The 13160-nt window shown below is 38.7% G+C and overlaps 1 long non-coding RNA gene across 1 annotated transcript in view; it reads left to right on the top strand.

The window, feature by feature from the left end:
• LOC147910480 (uncharacterized) overlaps window positions 1–11614 on the top strand; it is a 62805-nt gene extending 51191 nt beyond the window's left edge. The window contains exon 3 of the long non-coding RNA XR_015544272.1: window positions 11248–11614. This is a non-coding gene — a long non-coding RNA (uncharacterized LOC147910480). The remainder of the gene's footprint in view (window positions 1–11247) is intronic.
• Window positions 11615–13160: the final 1546 nt, after the last annotated feature.

The raw sequence follows: 13160 nt of genomic DNA, 5'->3' as shown, positions 1-13160 counted from the left end.
TCGGTAATGAACGCGCGGACCGTTGCTGATGGGTGGGACGATGCTTGCACCGCGAGCAAGCGCGACGCGCTGACGATGGATCTGAGAGAAGCGGAAATGCCGCGCTTAATTACGGCCGCATTCGCGACGGACCGTCGCGGGAACGTCGACGTCGATCCTTTACCGGGCCCCTCTCGTGCACAGAGTACAGAGTTCTTCTCGGTACAACCGCGAGAGCTGGCGGTCAAGGCGATATTGACGAATCAAGGGGCGCCGGCCGAAGATCGAGATGCGCGTTTACTCTCCTACCTCGCGCGTACTTTTATGTCGCACTGGATGTCTCTTAATCTCGGATACGATGATAAATGACGCGATTACCTGAAAGGAATCGGATGTAGGTTAAAGCAAGTTTAAAGCTCAGAGGAAGCGAGTTGTTCAGAACCGTATTGACAAATTAAGGGTCGAAATAAGATCCTAATATGAGGGATTAGGGGTTAAGTATCTTTGCAATTTTTTCAGCCTTGTCTTAGGATGGAATCCGTAGACGTTCTCAAATTTCGAGATGATCTTAAGCTAGTGCTTGACATGTCAGAAAGTATTAGCATCTCAAGACATTGCATTGAGACGATTTTACAATTAAGAACTATATGAATACGAACTATATGAATACTGGCTTTAATAATGACATACTAAAATTTTTGAGGAAGAGACACGAGGATCGGAAGAAGCGTGCCGCGCTTCCGGGAAAGGTATCATATTAAATCGGATAGTATCGAGAGGTAGGTAACTGGATAAGGGCGGATAAAGTTGGATAGAAATCCCATCGGAATATATTTGGATCCATGCGGATTTCGCCCGATACCATAAGTTCCTATATGGAATTTTTCGGCATCGGGGAATAGGTAGGAGAGGAGGGTTTCCGTAAAACCCGGTCTGAGAGCCCAGGCGAGGCCGACGACGCCGATGAACTCCACCGAGACCGGCGCGGCGGAGAGGCTCGCGAAGATATTTTTATGAAAAATTCAGCTTGCACGTTTGTGGCGTGGAATTTTTTAACGAGCGACGTGGCAAAAAGTTTGCCACGAATTGGAAATTCCGACTGCATTAGCGAACTTTCGTGTTCGGGGATGCGCGTGCGGGGGTACTCGGTTATTATACGCTAAGAGAACATAGTGCGCGCGAGTAGTCAAGATCGTTTTAGAAAAAAAGGGCGGGACGGGGAAGGGGAAGGAAGAAAGAAAGAACGTCGGAGACATTACTTGACCCAGTTTCTTGCCACCTCCTGGTAGTCGTACCGTGCTTGTTTCGCGCTTCTGTATAAACGGTCCTCTAGCTCTTAAAAGCCGGCCTGGCAATCAAATAGTATATAAATGGACCATCTCTGTGTTTCTAGAGGTTTTCACAAGAGACGCGTTTGCGTACAAAGAAGATGGTCGCTCGATTATGCGATTGAGAAAAAGAGACTTTTAGCGCAACTCAAATGAATTCCCTCCGACTATCGATTGTTACACGTATAAAAATGCTTACGTGATCGTACTGTACTTTCCTGTCGACGTGACCACATTAACCCATTTCAATTTATTCAAGAGAGAATCAGCCAATAACAATTATCCATGCGGAGCGACAACACTCGATGAAAGATTATTTAAATATCCGAGAAGGGGGTCGTATCGATTCGTATCAGGAATTCGCCACTTGAATTAATTAAATAACAAGTCACAAAGGTGGACTTATTCCCGCGAATATTGAATAATTAGTGCGCGGCGTGGAAGCATCCCTTACATTACGGTCCGCGTGTACGAGCATTAGCAATTCGCGGAATTAACAAAGAATGGGCTTTAAGGATGAACGGTATCCCCCAGAGATAGAATTCGATATTTCATTTTGCAACGCCTCGACAGCGCTCAATTCTCTTTGCGGTGATGCTGAAAGAGTTACGCTCTTTGATGGCGAATAACATAGGCATGATCTGTTCAGAAAAGAATGAACGATGCACTTTAACTGACAGACGTTAATTGATAAGCCGATTATCGAGCTACAACGATTGTTTTTAGTGATCCGATCCATTTTGACGAACGTTAACCGAACGTGCTAAATATTCCGTTTGAATAAATAATCGCGTCTCTCTCGCGGATCGATTTTCGACAACACGGCGCCTGGCAGAAAAGACGAAGCGTCTTTCTAAAAATATAAAAAAAGAAAAGAAATAAAATTGTATCGATAATTCGAATCTGTTTCGTGCGCGGTAAATATCTGCGAAAGTAACATTCGTCGTGCCATTTATCACCATGCTGTTCATCGAGAATGGTTGATACTTTTTTTTTTAATTTTTACGAATTAAAATTGTCGATGGAATTATTAAATTGTGTACGAAAAGTTTTTATAGCGTTGATTTTTCGCGATCTTTTCTGTTTGCAGCGCGTAGTCATCTCTCCGTTGTAAAATTGCGATGTATTATCGTAAATTTAATAATTCTTATATACGTTTACTGAACATGTTTTATTTTACGAACGTCATATTTATACTATACTTAGTATATCGTTTAAGTCAAATTTATGTCAAATAGAACTATTAAAAAATGTTCATCTGTTATGGAGAGAGAAACACGAAAATAGATCTACGGATGTATAACCGGAAACGTTTAGTTTTTAATTGCCAATGCTGGCGCAGCTGAAAAGTAACGATGTACTATTAAATTCATCACGTTCATACGGATACGCATATAGTGCACTTACGCACACACGCATCTCGCTCCATCCGGCCACAATAATAAACACGAAAATCGTTCTCCGATGCGCCAGCGTCGTCGTCGTCGTCGTCGTCGTCGTTGTCGCTGCCGTTTGCGAAAAGAGGAAGGCATAATGACACTAAATTTTCTGTGACAAACGACGCGGCCACTCCGGGATACCGGCGGTACCATTTTTAAAGCTCACGCTCCGCTAAAAACGCTCGCGGGACACGCTCGAAGGCGCATCGTGATTACATGCGTATATACGTGTGCCTGTATATGTAAACACGTACGTACACGTATACGAGTGCATACTTGTGAATTTTTCTATGCTACGCGTGTGTAAACGCGCATTTAAACGAGCCTATGTCTACAAGTATCTGTCTCTAACTGTGTATACCCGTGCTTGTACGACGTACATATAACGTGTGCGGATGGGTAAGGGTTGTACGGACGTATGTACGCGAGAAAAGCGGCGAGCTTCGCGTCACGAGCCAAAATCTCTCGCGTATTAAATTCAGGCCTCATGGGCCTGACAGTCGCCAGTCATTTAGATAGTAGTACGAGGCTCTTGAGTGCCACCTTACGGCACTAACGCTGGCAAACGCCGATCTCGTCCGCCACCTCCTGATCCTCCACAGGAGAGGACACAGGTTCCTCCGCCCTTCGGTTCCTCTCTCTCTCTCTCTCTCTCTCTCTCTCTCTCTCTTCTCCTCCTCGTTCCAGTGGGCGGCGGGTCAAGCTCCGCGCGATCAGCATCGAGCCGCACCATACCGTGTAGTACCTGCAGCAGTGCGCTTTGCACACACGCGACGTGCCCACTTGAACGAATATCTTACGACGCGACGAGGAGCCAACCGGCTCGTCTTTTCTCTCGAGGATGAGAGAAAAGTGCGAGTCGCCGTTTACAGCGCAGTGGACCGTACAGGCAATGAACATGGTACATGTTCGCGTGTATATACAGGATGTCATGTGATACGTGGAAATTATTTGTAAAATGAATTCAAAAGAGAGATAGAGAGATAGAGGATAAATCGTTATTTATTGCGCTTTTTGAGATGATATCCCCTCAAGCGACTAGAGAGAGAAAGAAAGAGAGAGAAAGAGAGGAGAGAGAACATGAATCCATAATCAGTATCCATATCCTACGTTTAGCATTATAAATGTATCTTGATACTCCTAGATCGAGATAACGTGGTATATACGCGACCTTCGTCATGAGGCACATAAAATTTAGAATTCGATTAATGTTAACGATCATTTAATTATTGGCAAAAAGGTGCTTTTCAACGCGCATATAAATGAATCTTCTTCCCTCTCGAGAATGTGATTTCATCTTATAAGTATTTTTTATTGTATGTCACCCTATATGGCTTAGAGGATCGTTCGGGGCTGAAGGAATTTAGGGATGGGAAGGCGCTTTTTTCCGTTCAATCGATCCTTCAGGTTTGATTTTCGGGATGAACATTCGGCTCCAAAACTCCCGGCGATTGTGTGAGCTGACTTTAATCCTAGAAAGCCTGAAAAAAAATTGTAGGCGCTTTAGTTTTTCATAGAACGTAGTGCAAGCTATTTCGCAGAAATCTCCGTCAGGTTATAAAAAAAACATCTTATGTACTAAGCACATGTAATCAAAGAATTAATATTTCTATTTTACGAAAGTACACATGAATAACAGTTTGAATGAAAAAAAAAATGAACACTAACAATGTATAAATATAAAAAAGGAATACAGCATGTATTCATTATAAATGAATGTAACATTTATCGGACATCATGCGTGTAATTCAACCGTAATTATGATAATTGCAATTATATACGTATTATTGTAACAATTATATCAGCATCGACGATAGTATTGCTAACAGGAATTCGAGCGTAAAGTTGAAATAGCACAGCTCTGCAGATATAAGTACGCAGACGCAGTTGAAAAATAAACGTCATATCGGAATCTCTCTCACTCGTACGTCAACCGGATGCGAATTCCAAAGTGCGCAGTACCGCAGCAACAAAAGCTTCCTTGATATGCTATGGCGAGATGCAGGCGATTGTATAGGTATAGGTTTCGTGGATTGGACCTCGAGTCCTTGTTAGCGGTGGTTCTAAATTGAAATTCCTCGGACAGATAAGGAGAACCCCCCGTCAAGATACTGAATGTTTCGCCACGGTGGTATCTTGGTATCTTGGTATCACGAGAACGACGCACCGAGTCGCAGGAAATAAGAAACAAATACGAAGAAACAAAACACACTCCAGGGGTTTTTATTGGAAATGCCATTAACAACGTGCCGTTGATTAGAACAAAAAATTTCACGATTTGGAGGAAGTGGGATTACCCGTATCGACCATTTAAAGACTATTTGGCAAGCACAATTAACGTAAACTTTCTAAGAAGTAAATGAACAGCGAAAAAATTCCGATAACGGTGAAAGTTATACAGTATAAAATGTGTTCGTGACACTCAAAATTGCAAACTACTCTTTTGGGAAAATCTCGTGAAGGGTTATAAATTTTAGAGAACATTCGAAGCGCTACGCATCTCCATAGTCTCTATTGCGCGAACGATAACGAGAGACAAAATACATGACAGTTCTTATCAACAAAATGTCTGAAGGCCAAAATGAATCTAATTTTTTATCTTTCGAACAATATTTCGTTCGAGTAATACGTTTTGTTTGAATGAAATTTTTATCTTTTTCTCAAATGTTGCGAATTGTGAGGATAATACAAGTTCTGCTGGTAAATATCGAAAATATGGAAAATGATAAAGATATCTATGCCACATCGACTTAATCAAAGTAAATACATCGTAAAACGAAAATACCCTTCGAAAACTTTAATGTCAGAAAATGATGAGAAAGTTTTCCCGCATTTGATCGATGTTTCGCGTTTGATTTTCGCGAGTGGCGTTTGTCGCTTTTGAGAGGGTGTCCCTGTGTGACATCAATGGACGAGTTTGCCCGTACCGTATACGATAAGAAAGGTGCACGGTCCATCGTATGAGGATCGCAAAGATCAAGGAGAGAAAGAGAAAAAGAGAGGGAGGAGAGAGAGAGAGAGAGAGAACATTGGAAGGGAAGGAAAAGGGACGAGATAGCCTGGGACAGTATGGGACAGTAAGAAATGGGGGCAGGTTTTTCCTCATTCGATCGATCCATCGAGTCTGATTTCTGCGAAGAGCATCCGTCTTCTGTGCGGTCGTCCGATGAGTCCATTCCGACATTCCAGACGTCGCGACGTCGTTTGTCTGTCGTGTTAGTGCCTTCACGAGAGCACGAGAGTGTAATGTTCTTGAAAAAAAAATGTTTATCGACGAAGGAAACCGCATAGCGTAATATTTAATTCTCAATTACTTACTGCAGCAATTACTTACCCTCTTGAAAGGAAACTCTTAAAATTTACTTAAAATTAATCACGTCTGTCTGCATTTCTACATTTTTTTTTAAACATCTTCCATCCATGTGGAATTTTTCCACTAAGAAAAATTTATTTTTACTTTGAATAAAAATATTTTACATTTTTTATATCTTTTTTATATCTCTCAAACTCTTTATTATCAATAATTTTTCGAGAAAATCTTCAATAAAGAACTTTTATTTATAGAGCGTATTTATTGAATTTATGATATTTGGATAACTTTCAAAAACACTTCTATCTTGCAATCAGTTTGCATTTGTGACTACAGAATAATCGTACGGAAAGTGTCAGAAAACAAACAGTGAATAAAGCGTCCGGAAAATCACAGTTGCTGATGGGTTCACATTAAGATAGATTAGTCGACCGCGACACGCCAATAAGCAGATCAGCGATGCGAAGAATCCGGAGAGGAGTCGGCGACGTAGGAGGAAGACGTAAAGACAGAAACGCGGCTAGCTCTTTCGCCGTTCGATCGATCTTTCGGGTCTGATTTTCGCGAGAGACATCCGTCTCCTGCTACGAACTCTCGAACTCGCCGGACAAGTACGTGATGGGCGCAGGTGGAAGATAAATGGGGAGTTACACTGGGACAGCGTAAAAATGGATTCCCCGCTCTTCTCTCGCGCCACGTTTAGTTACAGATGGATTCTCGAGCATCTGTTGTGACGATTTTGCGGCAGCATTGTTAGCACGTTATCGATACCGTCATATCGTATCGAATTATTAACGCGAGAATTGTTGAACGTTAGTGAAGTACGAAAATACAATACGCATCCTGCGGTTATAATCGTAATTTACAACGGCGCGTTTTTAACGATGTGAAAACAAATTAAACACGTGCGCGAATAATTAACGCGTTCCCTAAACTTTGTTGATTTGTTACGTAGATGTGATATCTCTCGTGATATCTTAATCACGTTGTGCGTACACATCTCGCGTGTCCTTTTGCGTTTCCATTTCATTATTTGAAAAGTTCATTTGATACGTTCACAATTACGTTATAATCACGTTTTGTGTATATAATGGATTCGCAGTTATTGGAATGTTCTTTTAAATCATTCAATTTAGCATGACGTAATATTACGCGTTCACGAGTGATATTAAATACTTAATGGTTCCGATTGTAATTGAATGCGCACTCGTTGCCAATAATTTACATAATTATGCAACTTCGACATTCACGGATTTTGCTCGCGGACTTATCGCTATGTGAATGCTATCGTGGACAATATCCACGCGAGCGGCGCGGCGCAGCGCGCTGCCAAAAACGGATAACGTCCCGGCAATATTCGCGCTCTCACGTTCGTTCATTGTTAATCTGCCTCAGCGCGGGAACAATTAGCTCCCCTTCAATTTTTTACACTGCGGCCACGCGAGACAAGGAAAATATTTTGCGTTCGCGCGCACGAGTTTTCTCGTATTTAAAATTCCAACAAAAACACATATTGTGTCGTAACGAATATTCCGGTGAAAATATATATATATATATAAAAAAAAAAGGAAGATAAAGAGAGACGAGAAAATGGCGCAAAAGCAACAAAGCGAGGTCCTCTCCAATTTTTCAATGACCGTGTCGCCATGAGTCGACGCGTTTAGGCACGGAATTTCGTAGCCGCGGATTATCGTTGACGGAATATCGGATCAGCGGTTTTCAGAAAAACCGTCTTATCCGTGCGAGAGACGAGATTGTCGAAATACGATGGCCAAGCGGAGAAACTCACTGCGAAAAATCAATACCCGCTTATATACGGGAGATGAACTACAACGTTACGGCTTCTGGCAACGGCGACGCAAAGTTACTCACCAGTTCGGAACATTTTTAACTATTTCTTCGAATTTTGTTTGTTTGATCAACTAGTTTCCCCGACGGCGGGCTTTGATGCCAAACCGAAGTACGCAAACCATTCGCGCATCGATCGCTCACATCAAAAGTACAGTACGCCAGAAACGTTTCTAAGCCGTATGCGATTCGTGTGCGAACTTCCTCCGTGGTTTAACGTTCTTAGAAGGAACGTTGACGAATACTGTTCCCTACACATGCATTCCGAATAGACGACGAGGTCTGACGTTCGACGTAACATTCGTGAGTTTCGCCAATCCCTGATAACCACGAAGATAAATGTTGCAAAAGTATTGCTTGATATTTCCTTTTTTTTTTTTTTAAACGAATCTTGCGAGTTACGTTTATATTATGCGTAGAAATTGTCTGTAATGCGAAATGCCGGGACGCGGCATTTTTCTTACGAGAGATCAGTCGGAAGTAAATAGAGTATCCCAGAACCTCCAACCCTCATTATAATTTTAAATTCTATGATGAAACTGAAGTCAACTTTTTTTCCTGTGAAAAAAGTTCGAAAGAATTCACCGCGCATTGTAATTTCTTGATATTCAATATTATATATATTATTGATAATAAAACTTTGAATTGAAATGTTTAAAGAACAGAATGAACTAGAATTTTAATGAACAACGAAATTTTGTTAATTAATCCCAGCAGTTTAATTCGCTAAAACTAATTACGATAAGGAATAATTGATCTTAATTAGATTAAAATTGCCCATAGCCTAACGAAACGGTTTATTTAAAAAATCGTATTTTATTTTCTTTACAAACATTTCGAAATCCATTAGTTCTCCAAAATGCCACAGGCTGCGAATTGTGTAAAAGTTTTTAGAATTCATTATGATTCTGATATTGTACATGTTATTCTAAAAAAATATAATTGAGAAATTAAAAATGTTATTAGTGCTTTTATGCGTTACTTTATTGGAGAAGCTAAAAAAATTATACATAGCTAACAATGAGTATAAGAGATCTCATTCGTATAGTTAACTAATTAAACATGATTTCCAGAGTATAGTTTTACACAGTATTTTAACTTTGCACATACTTATCCTTTATTCTCTTAGAGTTTAGCTCACTTTAGAGAAAGTATTCTCTTTCCAAACGATTTCAATTATCCTCGTCAATTTCGACATTAATGTGAAAATTAAATTTTAGTCGAAACTTTGAATACCATTTTTTTCATCGTGCAAAACGAGCAAAGGAAGTAAACGTGAATAGAAATATATATCGAGCATAATGAGGGATTATCCGTAATCTGACGGTCTTAACGTCGATGCTTTAAAGATTTCAAACCTACGTTAAGTCCATCGTTGGCGTTAATGCACGGTTTGCGTGACCATTCTGAGTCGTAAAGTTAGATTAAACTTGAAGTGACCGTAAATACGTATAAATATTATCTGGTATAAAAACATATTCGTTAACGATATGATTAATCATTAATTTGAAGAGTGATAATTCTATAAAAATATCAAACACTTAATAATCAGACTAATTAATTAATAATAATAGCAAATAATAACGATAGTGGAACTCTTTTGAATTCTTAAATTTTCTTCAAGTAGAATATTCTTTTGTGAAAAGATTAGAGAACGTGTTCAATTGGCTTTTCACACACACACAAAAATAATTTTTCTTCGTTCGCCGTTTATTGTCTCAAGATTAGCTTTTTTTTCGTTCAAATGATTTCCGAAAAATAATTTCGCATGAATTGCTTTGCGTGTACTTGAATATAACATGAATGAAATATTTTATAAATTCGCTTTGAAGTAAAAAAAAACAAATAGAAGATATATTTTTATACATGAGAAATACATAATAATTATATAGTCAGTAATTATATTAAATAGTCAGTAATTATATTTTATAGAATAAAGAGAGCTAGATTTCTTCGGAACCATTAAAGTATTAATTAAAAATTCTCGATGCTCTATAAAAATCTAAAGTTTTCAGCCCAAGTAATCAAGCGGTTGAATCAATTATGACAGTCTGTGCAAAAATATCACGTATACGCCCTAATTGTGCTGTAAACAATGCAAATTGTTTTCGCTTGACAATGAGATGAGGTCAATAGAAACATCAAAGTTTTAAAGAATTATTTCATTCTTTAAGTTTAAAATAACAAAATGCTCAAAAATTATATATTTTTTTATAAAATTGAAAATAGAAAATAGAAAAGAGAGAAGAAAGAAGAGAGAGAAAGAGAAAGAGAAGAGATTTCAAAAAACGTTTATAAAGCATTTTTAAAGAAAAAGTCTTTGCGGAGCTTTACAATATTTTCGGATCTATTTTGGCATTTATTACGTTATCGAACACGCGTCATGTAATCGGTAGAAAATATACAATACGATACAAGGCAAAGTAGTCGAGGTAAACAGTGGCGATTCCGTTAACTTCCTTATCGAGATGACATGTGTTCATTCGATACACCCAGCGGAGCGAATCTGCTAGACGGAAACGGAGCTTTTCCCGAGCTTTTTCTTATTGTGTAGCGCGAAAGCTACCGAAGCTGTCTCTGGCGCGAACGCGAAAGTGGAGGTAAAAAGAACACCCTTAATTCTTTTCCAATCAATCGATTTCTCGAGCTCGATTACCGTCGACTCGGTTGCACCAGCGTGATACAAATTGCGCGTGGTGCGCACATTTTCTACGAGAAGAATTAACATCCGACGGGGATTTACCGAACGAGGGAATTGGGCTGAGATTTTTACGTCGAGATCGATCCGAGATATCGAGCTGGCCGAAAAACCTTCGTCAAAGACGGTTGCAATTGTTTTGCGAGCGCAATTGTGTTACGTGCTAAGCGCGATCTGTTCGATCCGCCCTAAAAGAATTTTTTATTCTATTTCGCACAAAAAGTAAATTATGAAGCTGTAAAATTAAACTACTTTTAATTTAAAAAGTATAACACATGTTTTTCATAAATCTATATCTGTATCCACTCACTTATTTAAAATTATTTTTGAAGACAGATGTATAGATTTAAATAAAAATATGTGTCACGCTTTTTGAAACATATTATAAAACATATGGAAATTATATAAATGTGGATAATAATTATTTCTCCGGGTAATAAATAATCAAAATATAGCAAGTATTTTTTACGAGATACATAAGAAATATATTATATTAATAATAGAGAAATAAATAACGCGTTACGAACGCTTAATGATATAAATAATAAGTAGTTTAATATCACATTGGTTTTTTATCATAAATTTAATAAGTTTTAAAATTAAAATTAATAAATTATGCCTTCATCAAGTCAAAACTAATTTCAGATTGGACCGGGAAGTCATAAATGACAGCACGTGCGATAAATTGGGAAGCTCTGCATGGAAGTATAGTAATCTGAAGAAATGATGCTGTGAAAATAGAAATCGAAAGGTACAAAATATAATTGCACGAAATCATTGCTTGCCACGTACAACTTTTCGAATGAACTTCTTAATTCGTAAGAAGCTCATTTCAAGATTATATATGAGACCGGTGAAAATTGCGGAAGAACCGAAGGTATACTTTTGGCTTTGCGAAAAGAGAATTCGGTCACTGTTACGCGTGTGTATAAAGAACGCAGTCATTCTATCTGCTCATCTTGCCTTTTTTTAGAGCGTCGGTATTTCAATCTCTCAACCACTCACACACACACACTCACACACTCACACACACACACACACATACACACACACACACACTCACACACACACACACAAAACCGTAAAGTCTTTGCGATCGATTGAATCTCGCAGGTCCTGTCATTCATTCAGAAATGCGCTCGTGTGTGACTGGCAAGAATAGTACACAGATAAAAAAGATCTGCGGTCAATCAAAATTTATTCACTTAACTTTCTTTATTTACTACTGCTATTTTTTTTTATTTACGGTTGATTTGATATCTCCCACCAACAAGTATTCGTAACCTCGTGAATTGAAATTGACTTGTAATACATATGATTAGATCATTTCGTGTCCTGCACATGTCCCTTTTTTTGAAAAACTAGGATCATTAAGTAATTAATTATAATATTTATTTACAACTTTTTTAAAAATACACGGCCTTATAAATACTTTCTAAAGATTATTGAAGTACATGCAAAAACTGCTTAATAATTTTTGTATATTTGTTAAAGTCTTAAAAGTAATGAAAATTGATTTGGGACATGAACTCACTATGTATAGTAAAAGACTGGAAAATCATTGTTTATATACTAATAAGTGTTAATATTGGCTAACAATGTATGTGTGTGTGTATGTTTGTATGTGTTATGTGTAAGATGTGACTTTCTTGAGATTTTCTTACACCACTGATTAAACTAAATTTGACCGCTTAGTTGTTTTTTCTTTGTTTCGCAGAGAGAGAGTTTAGATTGTAATTTCTTTTTCTTGGCTGAGATCTGGCTTTCGTCCTTCGTTAATTAACCATCTCGAAAGTACTCCTTTTACGTTTTCCTCGCGTGTTCTTATCACGCCTGTTCCTATATCTCTCTCGATCTCGAGCGTCGTAAAATCACCCACCAGATGTAAATCGTGTAGGCATCTCGTATCTCATTCGTGTGAGATGGAATTCCTGATTCGCCGTAGTGATACACATTGCGTCTCTATAAACCGAAATGATTAATGCAAGGCTGTTCGTGAGACGCTATTCTAAGCAAACGATCGTTTTTTTCCCTATTATTTTTTATAACTCGTAAGATGTCTTTTACATGTAATCATAAAAAGTCCATGTAATCATATTGAGAAAGCCGTATGCAGGACTTTAACTCGATTTTAAGACAATTTCGTTTTAGCAAAAATTCAAGTTCAATCTTATATATAATATATTATCGCTCCCCCCTCCCCCCCCCCCACGTCAAGTTTTATATTAGAAATTAAAAAGTTACGACGAATAATGTTGAAATATTGTAAAAGCCAGTCCTTCGACTACATTGATGTCATCCGTTCCGAAGTCAGGATGCCAATAAAGGAAGCCGTTAGCTCGCACAGAGCATCGTATAATATCTTACCAAAGGTACCAGGTATCCCCAGCACCTGCGAGAACCCGGCTACTTTCGGATCGACCGACCGGCCAGATCCGGGCTGCGCGCATATGAACGATACTATCGTGGCGAAATATTGTTGCTGTAGTTAACGAGATCGATGCGAATGCGAATCTCCGAGAAGCTACATTTGTACACGCATACACGAGAGTCTAGTT

This window comes from Acromyrmex echinatior, chromosome 2 (assembly GCF_024713525.1).
Source record: "Acromyrmex echinatior isolate Ae372 chromosome 2, ASM2471352v2, whole genome shotgun sequence".
Taxonomy (NCBI): domain Eukaryota; kingdom Metazoa; phylum Arthropoda; class Insecta; order Hymenoptera; family Formicidae; genus Acromyrmex; species Acromyrmex echinatior.
This window is presented reverse-complemented; position numbering and strand designations above follow the sequence as displayed.